Source organism: Ornithodoros turicata, chromosome 5 (genome assembly GCF_037126465.1).
Source record: "Ornithodoros turicata isolate Travis chromosome 5, ASM3712646v1, whole genome shotgun sequence".
NCBI lineage: Eukaryota > Metazoa > Arthropoda > Arachnida > Ixodida > Argasidae > Ornithodoros > Ornithodoros turicata.
The window spans coordinates 40,508,357-40,530,784 of NC_088205.1; the positions used below are offsets into that span (position 1 = coordinate 40,508,357).

Genomic DNA, 22,428 nt, shown 5'->3' on the forward strand with positions numbered 1-22,428 from the left:
CAGGTGACAAAACTGCTTTTTATGCCTAAACTATGACAAATAGTTGTCTGTTCAGCACCACTAATCATGTGCCGGCCTCCATGACATGTCTGTGACATTCCAAAGTGATTAACATGTCCCATAGATGTGTGCAATGCTAAAGATGACTGTGTACCTTCTATGGATTCTTGATTAAAAAAAAGTACTGTGTGATTTGCTAACAGCGCCTGGCTGTACCTTCACAATTCTACATAAAAATATGTAAAGTTTGCCGAAGGAAACATCATGGAGGTCCATAGCGAAAAACTCTGAGACGAGGGATAGGAAGGGACATACACAATGCCTCAACATAGCGTGTTTATGTCCCTTCTTGTATCTCCTCTTCAGGTCTCGCGATCATGGACACTATCATCAGCTCGCTTGCTGTTGAACCGTTCTTTCAACGATAAGGTCACTTTCATGGACTGGACGGGAGCCAACATGCTGTCAATAAAAATAATAATGGAAGGAGCTCAATATGATCCTTAGGCTGTGCGTGGTCATTCGTTTCTGACAAATGGTGACTTAGAATTTCAGGACAGTGCCTGCAGTGGTAGTATTCTTGTGTTCTCACCCTTGACGCCCATTGTGTGTCATCCGTCATCCGTCACCTGTAACCTGCTGATATGCACATAGCTAAAACAAAGTATATTTGTATTTCTTTGAATACAGTTGGTACAGCACATTGTTTTTTACATGTTCTTTGGAAAATATAAATAAAAAATTCTCTACTCTGCAAGTCTCCTGTCAGCTCTACAGAGCAGCTTCGAAGCTTCACTAGAAGCCACGTGTGAAACCTAGACCAAACTAGTGGTGAAGGTCCATATAGGTCCTAGATACTATTATTATTATTAGATCATAGGTCAGGCTTAGGTCCTGGTTGGTAGCAACGCATTTGAATCTTATTAAAAATTGGTGCAGGAGGTGACCAACATAACTAAATACACCAACTGACTCTCACAAATTTTGTGGTGTTATACTTTTGAAACAACATTAATACGCTGCAGTGGTGTTTTCTCCTTTGTTCCTTTTAACCTAGAAATATTAGGTCTTCGGCATCACCAGCCTTAGTTGCTGAGCATGCAGTTATTTACGTTGAGCACTGCAGTTTCATATTTGTTTCTCTGGACAAGCAAGCCCGCTTCCCCATTTTGATAAGAGTCTTTCAGCTTGGACAGGGCATATGTGGACAAGGAAAACATTTGAACTATTGTGTATTTTGCTATGAAGTGCACCGTACAAGGCAGAGGACACCACCAACCATTTCCACCAAGGTTATTAAATTTGTGATAAAGTACATATACCTTTTGTCACTGACTAATTTGGTGGCAAAGTTACTTGAGTGGCAGTTGTGGAATTTTAAGCACATGTTTAAAAAAAATAGGATATGGGAACTGCTGACTGGTTGAACATGTGGAGTACCCAATATAATAATTGGGGGTTTACGTAACGAGACAACTGAGTGTGGAATACACAGCACAGTGTAATGTTCCTTATTCTGGCAATGTTAGCATGGTTCAAGAAGTGGGAAATGTTGCACTACCCTTAATAACATCTGTTGGGCCCAGCAAACAGGATACACATACCCTGATCTGAAGACACTATGCCTAACTCAAAAGCAATATGAGATCGACCCGTACGTGTTTATTTGCTAAACTATTATGAATGAAATATGGCCTGTGTGCACTCAAGTAAACATGCAAAAAATACGTATAAGGCAGCGTTCACACGGGGCAACTTTTTGCAGCAACTATGAGCAACTTTGGAGTTGCTGTCAGCCGGCAACCTCCAGCAACTCGAGTTGCTCCGAGTTGCTGCGAATCGCTCCCGGACCGAAAACTTGAGAAGTTGCTCGTGCATCGGCCAATCAGAGAGGGAAGCATTGCCACGTGACTCCCGATGGCGTTGTGGATTTCGTTCGTGGGTTCATAGGTTCATGGTTCATAGGTTTCATAGGGTTCATAGGTTCATGGTTCATGGTTCATAGGTCTTTCGGGCGTCACCAAGCTCCAAAACGCAGCTACTTCTACTCTACTACTACTCTACTACTCATAGGTTCAAATCCTGGAGGTGCAGCTAAAAAATAACTTTTTCTTTTTTTACGAACTTCACGGAAACATATCAGTTGCCACTTCTGGACGGCAATAATGATCTATTGGAGTAATAAAACTGACTGAAATTTGATAAACAGCAGCTAAAGAAAAGATTCCACCAGTTCGATTCGAACCCACATTGTCCGGTCGCCATAAGGTTGCTTGTGGGTGGAGCTACAGAGTTGCTGCGTGTGAACGCGGACTCGAAATTGCTCAAAATACGTTGGTTTGAGTTGCTTCGAGTTGCTGGGAAAAGTTGCCCGTGTGAACGCCGGCTAAGGGCTCTCGACCTACATGCCGCGATGCGCTCTACGAGATAAACAACACACTACAAAACTACATCCAACACTTTTTGTGCGGGGCAACTCTAATGAGCATTTTCATATAGCCGACGAATGGTTCAACGAATGCAGTTCGAGTGGTCACGATACATTCCTACGTCGTTCATTACAGCCGCGCTATGATGCTGCACAATATATGTATCTCGTGTAACAAGCCTGGCAACCGCACGATGTGCATGGGCAAAAATATGGCCTTTTTTCTTTGAAGACCAGTCCCCTGCAGGTATATGCTCATACGATCACCAAGTCTCACGTTGTTGCTCAATCGCTCCCATTCCTGCACTTGTAGTAAAAGCAGCAAACGGGTTTACGTGAATGGCAGCTGAACGGTTGAACTGCGAAGTTCTCGAGCACATAATCACAATTTCACGCCGAAAATGATGTTGAGGTGAGTTCGCGGTTGTTGTTTCCATCGTTCAATAGTTCTCGGGATTACCTGGACGAAACGCTCATCGTAGCCGGCGGCCATAACTGGATTTCCTCGCAAAGGGGAGAAGACGCCATGGAAGTCAGAGAAAGCCTCAGCTTTCATCCAATCAGACGCACGATTCTCTATCTACGTAGATGGAGCAGGTTTATCCCATCTACGTCACAAAAATGGCTGCGCCCATGGCTTGTTTTGGTTTCTTTGATGAATTAATATTCGTAATAGGAAGACAAAATTGAGAAACGAAGGTGCGTTTCGGGGGCAGTTGGATGTGCTCGTTCTGAATATCACAACCGTTTCAACACATCGGGGAATCGGCGTAGCTGACCTTTAACGGCTTTATCTTTACACCGTCGATTTTTTCGTGATTTATTTTGAGGAGTCTATTCTCGAAATTTATTTTGCGAAGTGTAAACCAGAGTGATCCCCTGTCACACGTTCAGTCTTCACTGACTATTCAGACCAACGGCCATTGAACATGCGTGTAGCATTACCATGCGTGTAACCTGTCAACCAGTCAAGGAACATTGGATCCAATGCTCTTCGTGGGGTTGAAACGCTACACGCTTGGTGGCACTATGCGCATGTTCAATGACCAATGATTTCAATGTTTCTTGAAGACTGCCCGTGTGACAGGGGAAAAACACGAATCATCCAGACAGTGTAAGAAGATTATCGGTCTCGAGACTAAGGAGAGTGCAGTAGCGGCTGGAGAATGTAATGCCCGGGCTGTCACACGGTTAGTCTTCACTGACTATTCGAACCAACGGCCATTGAACATGCGTGCAGCATTACCATGCGTGTAACCTGTCAACCAGTCAAGGAACATTGGATCCAATGCTCTTTGTGGGATTGAAACGTTGCACGCTTGGTGGCACTATGCGCATGTTCAATGACCAATGATTTCAATGTTTCTTGAAGACTGCCCGTGTGACAGGGGAAAAACACGAATCATCCAGACAGTGTAAGAAGATTATCGGTCTCGAGACTAAGGAGAGTGCAGTAGCGCCTGGAGAACGTAATGCCCGGGCTGTCACACGGTCAGTCTTCACTGACTATTCGAACCAACGGCCATTGAACATGCGTGCAGCATTACCATGCGTGTAACCTGTCAACCAGTCAAGGAACATTGAATCCAATGCTCTTTGTGGGATTGAAACGTTGCACGCTTGGTGGCACTATGCGCATGTTCAATGACCAATGATTTCAATGTTTCTTGAAGACTGCCCGTGAGACAGGTGAAAAACACGAATCATCTAGACAGTGTAAGAAGATTATCGGTCTCGAGGCTACGGAGAGTGCAGTAGCGCCTGGAGAACGTAATGCCCGGGCTGTCACACGGTCAGTCTTCACTGACTATTCGAACCAACGGCCATTGAACATGCGTGTAGCATTACCATGCGTGTATCCTGTCAACCAGTCAAGGAACATTGGGTCCAATGCTCTTTGTGGGGTTGAAACGTTACACACTTGGTGGCACTATGCGCATGTTCAATGACCAATGACTTCAATGTTTCTTGAAGAGTGCCCGTGTGACAGCGAAAAAACACGAATCATCCAGACAGTGTAAGATGATTATCGGTCTCGAGGCTACGGAGAGTGCAGTAGCGCCTGGAGAACGTAATGCCCGGGCTGTCACACGGTGAATCTTCACTGAGTATTGAAACCAATGCCCATTGAACATGCGTGTAGCATTACCATGCGTGCAACCTGTCAACCAGTCAAGGAACATTGGATCCAATGTTCTTTGTGGGGTTGAAACGTTACACGCTTGGTGGCACTATGCGCATGTTCAATGTTTCTTGAAGACTACCTGTGTGACAGGGGAAAAACACGAATCATCCAGACAGTGTAAGAATACTATCGGTCTCGAGGCTACGGAGAGTACAATAGCACCTGGAGAATATAAAACCCAGGCTGTCACGAGGCCAGTCTTTATTGACCATTGAAACCAACGGCCATTGAACATGTCCGACCGGTTTCGTGTTGACGTTTACGGTTTGGATGTGTTATTATTCAATAGTTATAAACGGTACTAACTCAACACGTTCTGGACGTCGTTACTGAGCGTGCCGTGCGTAGTTCTACATCTAGTAGACGTTGCTCTACGTGAAAATCTCCAATATACCTCGTTATCCGGATTGGGCTTTTCCGAGCGTACGCGTTTCAGTGGTGCCAACTATATTGACTTTTGCCTGCAGAAGTCGTACCTGTTGTTTAAACGATGTTTCTTGGAAAGACGACAATGTACGGGCAAAACATTTCACAGTTAAATGGACTATGAAATTTCTTGAACCCCCATACTTTTTTTCGCTGGAAACTGTTCTTCCCGCCGAGAAACTAATATGCCACAATTTTTTCCGGGCGAAATCGCTCCACGCTGTGAGGAGCGCGCGCTCGAAATGTCTCTTCCGCGTTCCTCCTCTCCCGCGCACATTGTCCCGTCGATGGTGTAACTGTACGGACCGCACTTCTGTTCCCCGTTACGTCACCGGTGTTGCGCAATGGAAAGTTATGCTGCGAGCCCGCTCTGGCTGGCACCGTCCAGTCGCACATAGAAGGTCACAAGGTCTCTGGTCGCGTCTGAGGGTCTGAGGGTTGAAGTTGAAGCATTACGTTTTCTTGGTTGGAGGCGTTCGGATAGCGCGCTATAATGAACAGCTTTTTGCGTGTGAATCGTTTGCTACAGTTGAGCTGGCAAGTATGACATGTGAGCTGTACTTTTTCATCGAATGTATTCGTCCTCTGCTCTGCGGCCGTTCACAACAAGGAACTCAAGTACCTCCGTGGCTTTGAGAGTTTTGCTGACGAGTTACGTGGGCCTCTAGCAATTCACCGCAACGTGTATTGGTTGTATCAGGGGGATGAACGTGTAGTATATTTCTATTGTCGGGAAAAACTTACGTGACCTCTAGCGTTGGGCCAATCGTTGGACGACGGTTGAGTAGCTTTTTTTCTTTGCTTTTTTCTGTCTCCCTGGGTGAGCTGTGTCGCTGGCGGTGCCTTTCCCCTTTCCCTCTCTCATCTGTTCTCTACCCTCTCCCCCGCTTTGGCGGTTCTGGATTTTCGGTCGCGTCGAGTGAAATAAATAACAAAATGCGGAAGCGTTTGCTGTTTCTGTTGCAGAAACTGCTTTATTTTTAGAGATAGATATTTCCAAATCACAAGCTGCAGCCTGCTGTAGCTGTGCAAAACACGAACATGATATGAACATTGTCTGAAGTTCGAATGATATGCCGAAGCAACTTTGCATTCACTGATAGCTGATGTCTTCTCACGTGGAAGATTTCACAGTAGAACAACAGTATATTGGCTGCACAGGCACACACATTCAGAGATCCGGCATGACAGAGAAGATGTCCATATCCCATTGCTGCTTCTGTAGGCGCCTGGTTGACCCGCCACAAAGGAACTTGAGCAGCTGCTATGCCGAAAGATGATGCTCCAATCACTCTGAGTGGCTTATCCATTCTACTGTATCCATGCAGATGCTATTCTGAAGCAGATATGGGTTGAGTGCTTATACCTGAACAATAATTAAAATAGGGATCAGAAACGTCAAAACCAAAAATTCTACCTGCCAAAATGCCACAGGTGTGGCTCTATGCTATGCTAAGCGGCAGAATGGAGTAGGAACTGACTTACCTGTCATCGAGTGGGTAGCGGAAAACGCAGTATTCCTTCTTGAATCGTTGTCGCACCAAAGCAAGCGAAGCACACCTGCCTTCCACTTATCTATCACTGAATTGACTTGCAGAAGTATCCATGAGGCACGAGCTTTTCACAGTCTGTATCGACAACATGTTAGGGAAGGACACTAAAAACCCCCCAAAGCGGTACAGGCATAGATGCTTTGCTTGCGTCCCTGCTGCATCCAACACATTTCGAAACTTTGCGGAGAGCTGCTCGGTTGCTCCGGCACCGCCGACACGGTGTCGCCGGCTTGAGCGCGCCAAGGAAAGTTCATAATTTCAAACCAACCAATGAGCGCTCGCATACCGGGAGAGCGGCCTCAGGAGCCAATGGGCTCGTGACGGTTGAGAACTCGCGCTTCGACGTAAAAATTCTGACGTTTCATGACGTTTGATGACGTAAAAAGCTCGCAGCGTCTCACTTTAGTCCGCAAGTGAACTCGCGAGTTTCATCCCCTTGGTTGTATCGCCGTCACCAATGGAAAGTGTCTGGTGGTTGCTTGGCGTTGCAGTTATATTTAAGTCAGTTGCAGTTATGTTTACCTGTTGGCAATCTGACAACAAAGGAAGTGCGTTGTGAAGTGCGACTGTGATATTTGGAAGATGTCCCCCTTTGTTGCTCGATTTGTTTGCACAAATTATTGTAAAAGACTGGGTGGTCTAATGTTTTGTTTTACTTTGTTTCAACTCGTGTTCTTCGTCATCATTACTGTTATTATTCAAAGCAGCTTCGCGCCTTCAGGCGATTTTGATTTACTCTGCATTTATTGTTCTACAGATGGCTGTATTTCCTTCCGTCGAAGGACTTCTTGTTTGCCTAAGATTATGTTTCATGCAAGAATTTATTTATGAGCACGTCACGTATTCTGTATTCAATGTTGAGCACGTCGTAAATCTGAACATTTAGCATTGCCAACCACCATGCCTACAAAACTCAGCTGTAGCGTATTGTATAAGAGTATTCTGCACATCGCCACTGCTCATCTGAGAAGTGTTTGTCGTTTAACAAATTTATTGTTCAACCAGGTTTCCAACACAGTGTAATACATTTCTAACCCTAAGACTGGGGGACACAATCTCACGATACCAGTTCGCCTGCTTCATGCCCTCTTATATTATTGTGTTACGTAAGCTTGAAGTCACCAGTTGAGGTAACTGGAAAGAAGCACAAAGCCCCAGTACTGACGTAGCATGCCCAATATTTTGCAATTAGAAAAACGACAAGTAATTGGTACTATTTCAAGTAAACTGCTCGTTGGTCTTCTGGCGGAAACCTGCTTTCTTTGTGAAAGAACTGTTCCATTTGCCACTGGGACAGAGTCCTCGCTATGCAGGCTCCTCCGAGGGTGGTGGCACACTTGTATATGCGTCAAGGACGAGGGCATCAGGCTCATACAGCTGAAATGTCGACATTTAGCTCGAATAGTAAAATAACTAAGACCTAACATCTACATATACACATTATATGCTATACATGCATCATTTTTATTTTTAATAGAACACAGGATATGTTCTATTTTACAGTGTCACACCTCATCTAACAACTGTATTGGCACCAGTGTTACCAGCAAATAAGGGCTGAAGTAGCTGCACGGCCTTGCAGGATGCCAAGAGCAAGTTGAATTGGTTGAACACAGCAGTACACCGGTATGATAATGGCTGGTAATGTTATTTTTTGGTAATGTGAAACAAAGCGCAGAGTTGTAGCAGAAACAAAATCTCATGCGGACATAGTGCATCAAAGGTAGGTTCCTTTAACTTAGAGGTGACCTGCAGAGCACTTGCTGGCATGTTACCCTGGTGAAAGACTTCAGCTGCCATACACATGGGCTACCCTGATTTGAGAGGAAGAAAATAACACAGTATACAACTCCAATTTCGGTGAATGCAAATGATGTAATCTAACTGAACAATGATTATAAGATAAGAAGTGTAAACAAGAAAATGTCCCCCTCAATATCATATTTGTGCATATGATAAAGCAAACTGTAAATCAAATGACAAAAAAGGTAAAAAAACAAACTTGTGAACAATATACAGAGCCCGAATGGTAGGCAAGACACTGCATTAAAGAGCAATCTGGAAAGAATGTGCACAGCATTTGTCTGCTCTGAATAGTGGGTTACAATGATCATGCTGTCTCACCTAAGGGGTTTCAGGCTCCGCTGAGGAAGTCACCTGTGAACATGAAAGCAGCTGAGTGAAGAGAAAAGAACGGATACGTATGTTCAACATATTACATAAATATTCTGTTGAAGTATGGTTTCTAAGATCATGCTAAACGAAGTGTACTTTTATCAACAGTGCACCACCTGAGTTTAGGGAATGGATTAGGTAACTTCTATTTTCTTTTTTTTTTACTCTCTCTGTGGCGTAAGCGGCGGCAAGGTTCAGAGTCACGCAGATGGGAATTAACCCATTCACGCAATCCTGAAATCTATGATAGCATTTGATCCACACGGACTGAGAGACCGTTGTTAGCCCCAATAACGAAAAATACTCACACCTTTGCGCCGTTTAGGTGGATGTTCTTTCCCCGGTGTGGACAGGTTGCTACACATTGATTCAGACGAGACAGAGCTCGTTATCCTGTACGTTGAAGAGATTCAGCGTACCCTTCGTAAACTCGATCATGCAAATGTCCGCTAAAAAACACGAGCAGTCGATGGCACCACATCGTCTTTCCACTCCGGCGGTCCGATTGCTTCGTGGCATCAAAAGCTGTCCGTCTCGTCACTGGGAAGCATGAGACATTGGATACCACGCAAATATTGACGTAAATTAGGGCAACCAACTATTCAACATCGTCTCGGCATGTCGACGAAAACCACAGGATGCGACTGCGATAGACTGCGACCATCGCGCGGAAGCTGCCGTCATGGAGATTTCCACTCCCGATGAAGGCATGCGCGGGATCCTACGGCGCATGCTCCTGGCGGGATCCTTCGGCTCGGCAACACGTCACGATGACGTGTTGCCGAGCCGGCCGTGGTCCCGTCAAGTTGCCCGCTGTGTCTCCGCTCGGCAGCTCGCCACGGCGCGGCGCCAGCTGTCCTCCCTTCGCCGCTCCGTCTAAATTCGCTCCCGAGAATACTCCTCGCGTGATGAAGGTAAAATTTTGGTTCTAGACTCGGAAAAGGTTTTCTGATGAAAACGAGAAAAAAATCATTTCGTAGTCCCTTTAATGTACATTACCACGTCCGGTGTAGTTCACATGCTCTTTGGATAAATATATACGTTCGTGTGACCATGTCTATGGAAAGAAGATGGACGGAGAAATCAGTAAAGAAGTAATTTCAAATTATGAAAAAAGTAGCTCCATTTGTTGTACAGTGAGATATATAGTGGAAGAGAAGTGTTTAAGTGACCCGTCGAGAACACGCCCGATTGGTTCGAGTTGTCAAAAGACGTCAACTTGGCTGGAAAATAGCATCGTCCATCATTCTTACGCGTTTTGTTATGGAGGACGCGTTCGAAAATATTTATATCGGCCCGTTAAACCGGTTCTTGATCATGAACTACTGCGAAGTTCACATAAGACGTTAACAAAAACAAGATTGAAATGTACGTACCGTGCACGTGAAGCTTAATGACGGTAGAGATCCCCGGTCCGACACCATTGATCGCTTGGCACATGTAGTGACCACCGTCATCACGACCCGTTTCTCGAATGCTGAGCGAGCCGTTCTCCAGGATTTGCACGTTGGCGTTGCTGATGATCACTTGAAAGTCTCCTTCTAAAAAGACCACAAGGTTTTCATATTTGGCGACATCGACGGTGTAAACAAACAATACTTGACGAGTTCTGTTGCCGGACTCATCGTTGGTTGGAGAATCAAGGCTGCTCGTATCCGTTAAAAAATAAGATGAATCCTATTTCTGAACAAGAAATAAACCGCAAGAATAGCGTTCCCGCACTATAGCTCAGTCACGGCCGTTGAGATGAACCGCTTCATTGAGGTACTAAAGAGCCTCTCGTTACGATGCATTGGGAACTTACTTTGCGCTTTCTTCCACCGAATAACGGGCACCGGAAAACCATTCGCCTGACAGTCAAATATTACGGGCTGACCCGTCACAGAGGTCTTGTCCACCGGCTCCCGACGCCATTTCGGAGGCACTGCGTCACAAAAATCGCTACATGTGATGGGGAGGACACTTGTTTGTGTTCACCCCAGCAAAGACAGTCAGGTAGAAAATGGCGCTGAAAGGGAATGCCTTCACGACTCGAGGTTGCAAACACGACCAGGCACCGTAATTGCTCTAGTCCGCCTAAAGCCCTATCAGTGTACGAATGAAAACTGAACTTTGTTATCGTACATTGTGGGCATACCAACATGGAACAATATATGCTATCTCGGGTGGGTTTAAACTTTATGTAAATATGTATGTGAGGACGAAACACACCATAGCGGGAAGTACCGGATATTCCGGATATCTGTTCCGGATATTTGTTCAGATCTGGAAGCGATATTCTTAGAAGGCCAGAAGAATATCTCCCACTACAATATGTGCAGCAGTTCCCACAACGAAAGTACATCCCGGAAACGCATCGAATTAACAATCCATCTCACTGTTCATTTCTCTCTGTGAGTGCGGGCCGTGACGTCGAACTGTGCCAAATATTTGCTCCAAGGAGCCTGACCATCGAATGTGCCAGGCTTAGCAACCGTTCCGCCTGCGGTCGAAGTATGCATCGTCTGTCCGCGCAATAGAGGTAGTGAATGAAGCGGTTGGTTGGTGCTCCGAGTATCCATCATTGGGGAAGATAGGTTGAGGTTCTGTGCTTGTGGTAAATTTAGCAGCGTCGCAATTTCGGTTCGCATTTGTTCCGTCATGCTGCGCGTATGCTCCTGAAGCAGGGTTCGGGGTCCGTCCCAAGTGACAAATAACGGGTCGTCCGGTTGATTATCCGCTGAAGCAGGAGACTATACTGTCTCCTTAGCAGTGGTAGCATACAACATTGTCCCACAGTCCCTTTTGTTGTCCCACAAGAGCACCACAGTCCCAAATCGAAATGTTCTTCTTCCTAATCCTCATTCTCATAAGAGTATTTTGCAATAGCGTGCGTAAATCTGACACGAACTTTCTGTTTCTTGCTACAACAGAAAAGGTTACATTGACTTGGTCAATTTCGTAGTTCAATTCAAGAAATCCAGTTTAGTGCAATTAAAATTTGAGAAAATTACTTGTAGTAGACAAAAGTTCTCTGCAGGTAAATGTCGTTGATCGCATTCCGTGGCGTGCTCTTTGACATGGTTACTGAAACACCCTGTGTGTTATTTAAGAGATTGGGGGCGAACCAACGTTGACAGCCGAGTAGGTCCATCCGTTACCGTTGTAGAGGGAGTTACAGCAGAAGAAGTCACAATGACACCGAATTGAGTGCGGGCGCCCGAAGATCAGGATCGGCCGGGCTATAAAGCTACCAAGCACATTTAAACGCGTCGCTGTCCAAAGATGCGGACAGATTTTTAATCTGCGAGGATGTATTACTGTCACGTTATCCTCTGCGTGGGGTACCGCTGTCTAGCTATGCGTCTAAGCTGCTTGCTGTCTCTGCCTCATTGGTGAAATAAATGGAACCGAAATAATACCACGTGACGGAAGTTGAGCCGTGTGATTGGCGTGTACCTGCAAGACCTGCAAAGAAATCTACTCGCGAGGGGCGGAAACGCTCATCATGTACGTCCGTTTCTTGGAAGCGGATCAACGCCGCACTGAGTACGTACAAAACCACAGCAAGATTTATCAGACAGGTTTTTAGCCGTTTTATAGCGTCAGCTGTATAGTGGAGATCTTCCCGAGAACGCGTCGGCGTCGTCGGCATTCGCATGTCCGCACAAAACTCTTATCGCATGTGCGCCGAGCGCTGTGAGTAAGGATGAGAATCCCGCCAGTTTACAACCGCTATCGATGGAAAGTAAGATGAGAGATTTACTGAACGAATTTCACGTGGGTACTATACAACAAGCACAACACACACACAACATCAACGATACAGGACGATGCAAAATGCGGCTAATAACAAATGAAAGCAACGAATGATAAATGATCATGGATGGGGAAAAATATGAATGGGAAAAAATATGTACACAATATGAATACGCTTATGACGGGTCACCAGCGATGGTGACGAGACCGCCGACAGCGCGGACAGAAGTGTGATGGCCCCGACGGCGCACAAAACCACCCTCCCCTAGCGCAAATAGTTCCCTCTGGAGGACGCTGACGACGCGTACCTGCAAAGATCGCACAAGCAGGAAGATCGGGACGTCGCGCCTACGCTGCGCCGCAGCCTTGCATCTGGCACCCCGCAAGACCTGGGCCCCACAAGCCGTCACAAGCACACTGTACCATTGGCTGGGACGTCTGCGGTCAAGTGGTATTGGGCACATAATGTCTGTATGCCGACTGACTAGCTGCCAGAATATGCGGGCTATGCGGCAGTCGAAGAGTACATGACGGTTGGTCTTCACACCGGTGCAGTATGGGCAGATATTCGTCGGAGTAATGTTCCACACGTGGAGGCGATCACGCGTCGGCAGTGTGCTCCACGCAAAGCTCCATAGTGTGTCGAACAAGGAAGGAGGGAGCCAGGAGCACGCAGACCTGCACCACGCGATGGTGTCCACATGCCGACGACGCTGGGCCCGGACTGCGTTGCTGCACGCCTCGTCCCACAAAACTGCCTGCGACATATGAGCGGGCCTGGTGGAGTTCGGGTTCACGGGAGGAGTAATCCGAGCCAGCATGCGATGGTAAGCGTGAATGACAGCATGGAACCGCCGTGATGATCGTGCTGCCGGGCGGAACGGTTCAAACAACTCCGGTGAAAGAGCGCGCACCAGAGGTCCCATCCAGTACATTAGAAGAACTTGTGTGGGCGATGGCTCTCCACAGAGGATTCACAGAACGGTCTTTAGTGCGATTCCACGATTCATGAGGCCCACGTCTGGAAGGGCTAGGCCCCCTCGAAACACTGGAAGACAAAGGAAAATGCGGGCCATAGGCCTGTTGTGCCTCTTCTGCCAAATGAAGGCTAAGATGGTAGTGTGGATTCGCCTGACAACCGAGCACGGTGCGATCAGCACCTGACTCAGATGCTGGCAAATGCTGGCAATGACTTCAACTTCTATCACGGAAAGGCGAATATCGACAGAACTTTGGCGGACGAATTTCATCTACTGCAAAAGCACCGCGTACGCATCATCACTACGCAGTGCGTGGAACACCTAGACAAGCCCCACGCGTTGACACTCGCTGCCCTAAATGTAGGCTCCGTACAGCTCCACGCAGAAGACGTTGCACAGGACTACGTCCTTCGTAAGACATCACTTGTGTGTCTTTCCGAGACATGGATGAAGACGGAGAGACCGATACAAGTCGACGGCTTCAACTGCTGCTGCGTGGCGCGTCGCAGCGGCAACGGCAACCGAAGCTGCCATTTACCTGCATGCCGGAGTACTGGCTACACCACTTGAAGTTACCCTTCCTGGAGACGACGTCGGAGAAATTTGTGGCGTGCAGCTTCCCACAGGGCTCGTGGTGCCTGTATGCTACTTCTGGCTTCGCGCCGCGCCGGAACGCATCTGCGACTTTATCGCGTAAGTACTCGCGCCTTACCGTACGCACAAGCTTCTCGTCGTCGGAGACTTCAACGTGGACCTTTCACTGCCAAGAATAACACTTTCTTAAGTGATATGTCCGAACAACTGGACCTTACGCTCTGCACCGACATCTGCTAACCCATAACTAGACATGGCTCATGCATAGACTTGATGTTCCAGAACAGCCCCCTCGTTCAGGACACCACCCACCTCGCCAACCACTTCAGCGACCACAAATCAATACTTATCACGCTTACATAAATTTGTGTACACACTTTCATTCGGCCTCATTTCACCACACGCACAGCTGACGCTGAATTTCGCTTTACACGAGTCGTAACCGTCGTGTAATTTTTTTTCAACATGAAATTGAGCGAAAATCCTTCTTAGCCACCAGGAATCATTCATTGTCTAGAGGGTTCACCTGAAGATTATAAATTTCTTACCTCGTACAATCATAGGCACTGTATAGTTAGTAGACGCCGCCGGATTTCTGGCCACGCAGGTGTAATTGCCAGAATGAGAGTGCTGTACACTGGCAAAAGACAAGAAAGAGGTGTAGTCGTTTGCATTCGTCACCGAGGCACGCAGCGACGGGGGCAAAGGGCGGCCATCTTTGAGCCACGTGATTGATACGGGCATATCCCCGTCCGATACGATGCAGGCCACCCCGGCTCGCTTGCCCTCCGTCAGGTCATCGGGAAAGGCGAAGGGGTTCACAGCCGGCGGAACTGCACGAGAACATGGACTCAGAAAGAACATAAGTGGAACACAAGTGAACGGGAAGAATCCCGTCCATTTATGTTCCGCTCGTGTTGTTTCCACAAATTGAGGGCTCTTTGTGTCTTCAACAACTAGCCTATACCAGCTAGCTTGCGCCCTGCTACTCTGTTCTACATATAACATGTAACACATACAGCGTACGTCGTACGTACCGTCATCACGTTCTTTCTTTCTTTTTTTTTAAAGCGTATTTTCAGTTGTCTACATGGCATCACGTAAAAATATAAGCGTGGCAACATAGCTTCGAAGACCACCACGACTGAGGTTGATGAACAGCTCGGGAAAGAAAAATGCTCACTGACAACATCCAAGGAAAGCTGTTTCTCAGCTGAAGCCCCGTCCAGATTGTCAGCGATACATGTGTACCATCCGTTGTCCGCCGACCGCTGGACGTCTACGATGCTTAATGTGCCATTAGGGAAGGTTCTTTGACGATGATTCTGTGGCAGACTTCGTCCACCTGCAGTTCAATCAGAAATCGATAGAAAAGTTTCATTTCAGCTAGTTATGTTAACGCTCAGACAACCGGCGCAATCAACATTTTAGTGCACATAGGGTCAGACGGGTCAAACACCTTTCACAGATTAGGAAGTAAAAAGACGGGTGCTATATAATTAGGGTGTATATCGAGTTGTGAAAACACATGGTTACATATACAATGAGTATAGATGAAAAAAATATGTGATAGTTGTGCTGTTGCCATAATATGAGTTTTTGCTATGTTGCAGAAGGGGTTGTTTAGGTACTCGTTTGTGCGCTAGAGTGGAAACTTATAAGACATGGATGGTGTACGTGGCGTCCCACTAGGTGAAGATCTAACTAACAACTGAAGATCTACCTTACCAACAGATATCAGTATGTACAGATCGGTGAAGCAGAGTCACGCGTACGTTACCAATAAATAGTGGCATTCCGCAAGGGTCAATTCTCGACCTATTTCTCCTTTTAACTATATCTAAATGACCTAGTGGACTATTTACAAGCAACATGCATGTTGTACGCGGGCGACATATATATATTTGTCGAGGCCAACGGTACACGTTCACTGTTTTCTAAAGGCAACGCAGTTCTTCTGAGGTACTCGACATGGTTATCTGCAAATAGACTTGTAGCAAATGTTGTGATAGCTGAGCGGATGGGGGCTAGCTGGTTGAGATTCAGAGTGCAAGAAAACCTTGAGCTTGAGGACACGTAAAAGACGAACATACACACGAAGGCGAACGTGTGTTCGTCTTTTACGTGTCCTCAAGCTCAAGGTTTTCTTGCATCTTGTACCTACATTTCATCCTTATCAGCAAGTAATTGCAGCTACTCATTATAAGCTACATTTTGGAGACGATGAGATAAGTAGAGTCTCGTCTACGAAGTTCCTGGGTGTTTTAGTACACGAACACCTTCACTGGAAGTCACATATTCTAGATGTGCAAACAAAGATTGCTCCTGTCTTTTCGCACTTGCGAAAGTAAAATTTACTTTATCTACCAGAATCCTTCTGGTATCAAGCATTGATCTGAAGCTACATAAATTATGCGTTAGAAGTCGGACTCACATACACATCCCATTTGAACACATTATATATTTCACAAAAAAGGCAGTTAGGTCCGTGCTATTGATACATCTTCACGTTCTATTACTTTTGCCTTTCCCTCATTTTCTCTAACTTTTTAAAAATTCCGTGTTAGCGCCGCGAAGCAACTGTGGCTATAAGCGGCGTACAGACGTGGACAGATGGAGAGAGGACAGCAGGAAGTAGTGGGGACAGGAGGGTTAATGTGCGTCCTGGGACGACTTCAAGGGGAACTGTGCCGACATTCGTCTGGAAAGTCTTCGCAAAACCCAGGGGAAACCTCAGACAGCACAGCCGGTGACAGGATTCGAACCCGTGTCACCTAGCAGTCTCGGCGTGGAAAGCGATCATCATGTGGCAAAGGTGCCACGGAAGAAAGAGCCGACAACCAGCTAGTTCTGTGTCAGAACTGAAAGTGATTTATTCCAGGCGCTCGCGCTCGGGTCTGCTGAGCGCTCGTCGTCGCTCGCTCCAGGAGACTTTTCTTGAGGAGGGTAGTGACCGGGGAACCGGGCAAGGTGGAGGCGACGCCGGAAGATGGACGGGAGAGAGTAGCGCGTCGAAGTAGGCGGGCTTGACTCTCGTCTTTCGTGAGTACCTCCGGGCGGCCATTGATGTCGACTGTCACAGTCTTCTCACCTTGCGCCAATAAGCGGTGGGGACCAGTGTACGCTGGGGTGAGTGGCGGCTTAACGTGGTTCGCGCGAACGAAGACGTGAGAAGAGGTCTTGAGGTCCGGGTTGACAAAGATCTTCCGATTAGTGGGCTGGTGTGGGGATACGGGCTGAAGATCCCGGAAATGGTCGCGAAGCTGTGCGGCAAAGTCATGAGCACTGGGAGGCGCGGGGGAGGGGGAGCTGAGGAAGTCGCCGGGAAGCCTCAGCGGGCAACCAAATACCAAGTCCGAGGGGCTACGCTGGAGGTCCTGCTTGAGGGAAGAGCGAAGACCTAAGAGCACCCAGGGCAGGTGATCGACCCAATTCGCCGAGTTGCTTCCCGCGCAGATGGCGGCTTTCAGCTGCCTGTGCAGACGTTCGACCATGCCGTTCGCTGAAGGGTGGTAGGCCGTGGTCTTCGAATGCTTTGTGCTGATGGCAGAGAGGAGGGCTCCGAAGCTACGGGAGGTAAATTGGCGACCTCTATCTGTGGTGACGATGCCGAGCAGCCGAAGCGCGCGACCCAACCGAAGAGGAATGCACGACCAACTGTGTCGGCCGTGGCGTCGGGGATCGGTAGCACTTCCGCCCAACGGGTAAACCTATCAACACAGGTGAAGAGGTATCGGTTACCCTGCGAGATGGGAAACGGCCCAACCAAATCCAGATGCACATGATGGAACTCAGCTTCGGGAGCGGGGAAGGCGGCAGTCGGTATCCGGGTATGACGGTGAACTTTTGTCCGTTGACATGCCATGCAAGTCCGGGTCCACGCCCGAACGTCCTTGTTAATGCTAGGCCAGACATAGCGGGATACAATGGCCTTGTGGGTTGCACGCACGCCGGGGTGTGCCAGACTATGGTGCTGGGTAAAGATCCGGCGGCGCAAGGGTTCGGGGACGAAGGGGCGGGGGCAAGGCGTAGACGTGTCGCAGAAGAGAGGCTTTGTAAAGCCTGGGAGGGTCACGGGACGCAGCGCCAAAGAGGAAGTGCCGGAGAGGTGGTCGTTCAGCTCAGGGTCTTGAGCTTGGGCATCGCAGAGCTCCCCAATGTTCACCGGGGAGGGCAGGAAAGGAATAGCGTTGATGCGGGAAAGGGCGTCGGCGGCCGAATTCTCTATTCCTCGGATGTGGCGGATGTCGGTGCAGAATTCGGATATGAAGGCAAGTTGGCGGGTTTCGCGTTCGCAGTAGCTGGAACGGTTGGCGGTGTACGCGAGTGTCAATGGCTTGTGGTCCGTCAGAATATGGAACTCACGGCCTTCCAGAAAGAAGTGAAAGTGTTTGACTGCGGCGTACACTGCGAGAAGTTCGCGGCCAAACGTACTGTAACGAACTTCCACCGATTGAAGGCGACGGGAAAAAAATCCGAGCGGTTGCCACTTGTCGTCAACCAACTGCTGCAGGACGGCGCCAATAGCTGTGGTAGAGGCGTCAGCCATCAAGCGAGTGGGTGCTGACGGGGAGGGATGCACAAGAAGGGTGGCGTTCGCCAAGGACTCCTTAGCAGCGCAGAAGGCCCTCTCAGCTTCCTCCGACCACGCCAGCAGAGCCGATGCCGGCTTGCAAGCCCTAAGGAGGTCGGTGAGAGGCTGGATGATGTGGGCGCAGTTGTGGATAAACCGACGGTGAAAATTCAGCAAACCCAAGAATTGTCGGAGCTGACGGGTTGTTTGCGGCCGAGGGAAGGCACGGATAGCTTGGACTTTGGTCTCAAGAGGCCGAATACCATGTTGGTCGATGTGATGGCCGAGGAAGTTAGCTTCCGGCTGCCCAAAGCGGCATTTCTTCACGTTTATAACAAGGCCATGATCTTGCAGGCGTGTGAAAACTTGCCGAAGGTGCGCAATGTGCTCTTCCTGCGAGGCGCTTGCAATGAGAAGATCGTCTAAGTAGGCGTAAACGGATGGTAAACCGCGCAAGACGTCGTTGATAAAGCGCTGGAAGCTCTGCGCGGCGTTGCGTAAGCCAAAGGGCATCTTGACGAACTCGAAGAGCCCAGAGGGCGTGATGACAGCTGTCTTCGGGATGTCGGGAGGGTGCACCGGTATCTGAGGGTATGCCTTAACGAGATCGAGAGTCGTGAAAACAGTGCATCCAGCAAAGTCAGTGGTGAAGTCATGTATATGGGGCAGAGGGTACTTGTCGGGAACGGTCTTGGTGTTAAGAGCCCGATAATCGCCGCACGGCCTCCAGTCACCGGGGTCGGTCTTGGGAACCATATGCAACCGGCGACGCCCAGCTACTGGAGGACGGGAGGATTATGCCAAGTTCGAGCATATGCTCAAATTCCCGTTTGGCAATGGTGAGGCGGTCGCCATGCAGCCGACGGTAACGGGAAGACACAGGGGGACCAGTTGTGACGATGTGATGCGTGACGCTGTGTTTGACGGGGGCCTTGAGGTTGCAGGGCTTGGTTATGTCAGGAAATTCGTCTAGGATGGCGTCATACGGTGAAGTGGGACGCAGGGCACGGATGCCAAGCGCAGAGTGGGAGGAGGACGTGCCCTTCACCCGCAGAGACGTAGTATTGTCGAGAAGGCGCCGGTGGCGGACGTCCACAGACAGACTAAAGAAGGCCAAGAAGTCCGCGCCAAGAATAGGCTGCGAAACATCAGTGAGGACGAAAACCCAACGAAATGTTCTTCTTAAGCCCAGGTCAAGCGTGAGGGAACGTAGTCCGTAAGTTTTGATAGTGGTCCCATTGGCGGCTTGGAGGTTAGAGCCAGAGTGAGCACGGCGACGGTCAGCAGCAGAAGCCGGGATAACACTGATCTCCGCGCCAGTGTCGACAAGGAGGCGGTATCCCGCAATGCGATCGCGAATGATGAAGAGACGGCTGGAAACAGGGCCAGGACCACTTGCCGTCATCAGGGTTCGGCCCGTTGGTTTTCCTGCCACGCACAGGGCGGGATACAGTGCTAGGCACGATGGCGAAAGCGGTGGTGGTACCAGCAGAGACGAGCCCCCGTCTGGGTGGCATCGGGAGGTGTTGGGGCAGCGGGTGAAGGGGTGCGGCGCGATGAGGATCTCGAAGCAGAACGGCGACGAAGCCTTTTGCGCTGGGAAGTAGTAAGGGACTGCAAGGCGTCCGTAAGTTGCTCCAATCGTTGTTCGAGCCGATCTAATGGCGAGGCTTGGGACGTAGTAGCCGCAGCAAGGGTAGGCGGCTGTTGCTGAGGTGCGGAGTAGTCGGCAATTCGGTCTGCCAACGAAGGCAGCCTGTCCAACGTTAGGTCCTCAGAGCCAGCCAAAACCACTCGCATTGCCTGGGGGAGCCTCTGAAGAAACAGCTCACGCAAAAGGGGATGTTACGCTTCAGTTGAAGAGTCTCCGAGCAGTTGTCTCATCCGGTGCAACATTTGCGAAGGCTTCCTGTCGCCCAAGTCTTCCTCGTTAAGCAGCTGTTGGAGTCGCGCGCGTTCAGACACCTCCATTCGCTTCAAGGCGAACGCTTCGAACGTCATAGGCGCGTTCAACAGAAACCGTAGCGAGCATGTCATCCAACTCCGCCGCGATTTCTGGAGGGAGGCCAGCAAGGATGTGGAAATATTTTGACTGCTGCGATTGGATGTGCCGCAGATGAAATTGGGCCTCCACTTGCCGGAACCAGGAACGAGGGTTTTGTCGCCAAAAGGGAGGTAGGCGGAGGGGCGTAGCAGCCGTCGAGATCGCAGGATCGTCTGCGCGCAAGGCACGGTCCCCAGCCGATGGGTCAGTCATGGGAGACGGGACTGCCCCAGTGGGTGGATCCATTAGCTCAGAAGCGCGTAGGTCCAAACGCGGGTCACCAGAAATGTGGCAAAGGTGCCACGGAAGAAAGAGCCGACAACCAGCTAGTTCTGTGTCAGAACTTCTTCTTCTTCGTCTTTCTCCGCAGTGGCGCATAGCACGGGGCAATTGGCCACGTGAAAGTGATTGGAAAGTGATTTATTCCAGGCGCTCGCGCTCGGGTCTGCTGAGCGCTCGTCGTCGCTCGCTCCAGCGAGCTGGGCGCTCGTCGTCTTTAGGCGGCGAAGACGCTACAATCTTAACCACTATGCCACGGGAGCTGGTTTGTCTGTAACTAGTGTTTTTGACCTACTAACTGTAAAACTTGCCGCCCTCGTGTATAAATTCATGAATAGGATCTACGATTCATCACCGTACTAACTTCGTACTGATAACCTTACCGTATTCACTCGGATATTTTGTGACATCGCGATATTTGCGCACCCCTAGTTTAGCACTAAAAATGACGAGAAAACAAAAAATCGCGTAATTTGCGCACTCGCGTTTTCGCGCGCGGATATCTGGCACGCGCGTCTCAGCGACCGTGGCGATTGTTTTTCGCAACGCATCCAGTACCAACAATGTTTGTAGCATACTACGGAAGTTATTGTGGTGCTTTTTTTTTTATTTGCGCACATTTTCGGGTGAGAGTCCAGTGACGCCGATACTGTCACTCGAACTACAAAACGCGGAAAGAAACGCTGGACAAACACGCTACGACAAGCCTTAGAGCACAACATGATAAAGATGGCGAACATAGCGCGCTTTCGGTTGTCATGTGCGACTAGCGGCGTCTTCCAGCAGCGTCTCGACGTATTTCGCCGGTATACAAGCGGTAGTGGGCTGGCATTTTGCCTACCGACCGTCGTGGGCTGAGCGGTATTTGGGTACTTTCGCGCTTGTGCAATGCAGTGATAACGTCAATATCGTCTCTACTGAGAACCTATATAATAAGCATACTAAAATTTTGAAATTTTGCCGTCGTTTGAATACCGTAACGAACGTTCCCGCGCAATTTATGCGCCCCCAACTTTTCCGACTCTTTTTTTTTTTGTAGAAAAAGTGCGCAAATTATGCGAGTAAATACGGTACTCTGAAGCTCCCTGACTCCCAGAGCCGATTTCGGGCAGTTTACTGTCGTATTTTTTTGTGCCAAGGTCTGGAATGTTTTGCCTTTGGTCACACGTGTGGCTACCTCCATTCGTAAATTTAAACAGGAAGTTAAAGAGTTCTTTTCTACTAGTAACGGCAATCAAAAAAAAAAAAAAATTATGTTTTTTTATGTCACATTTATGTTTGTCATCTCGAAGTGTGTTAGTTAGTTGCTACTTCGCTCTTCCTCACAAGACAGTGACATTTGTAGTACCATTTTGTATCTGATACTGCGTCGCGGGTTTATCCTGCAGTCCCATTCCTTACACGTTTTCTTTGTCTTGGATTGTCAATAAAGAAAGTGGAAGTTCCGAAAGAA

The 22,428-nt window shown here is 48.5% G+C and overlaps 1 pseudogene; it reads right to left on the reverse strand.

The window, feature by feature from the left end:
• Positions 1 to 22,428, reverse strand: part of LOC135395763 (cell adhesion molecule Dscam1-like) — a 97,914-nt pseudogene that overhangs the window by 51,157 nt on the left and 24,329 nt on the right.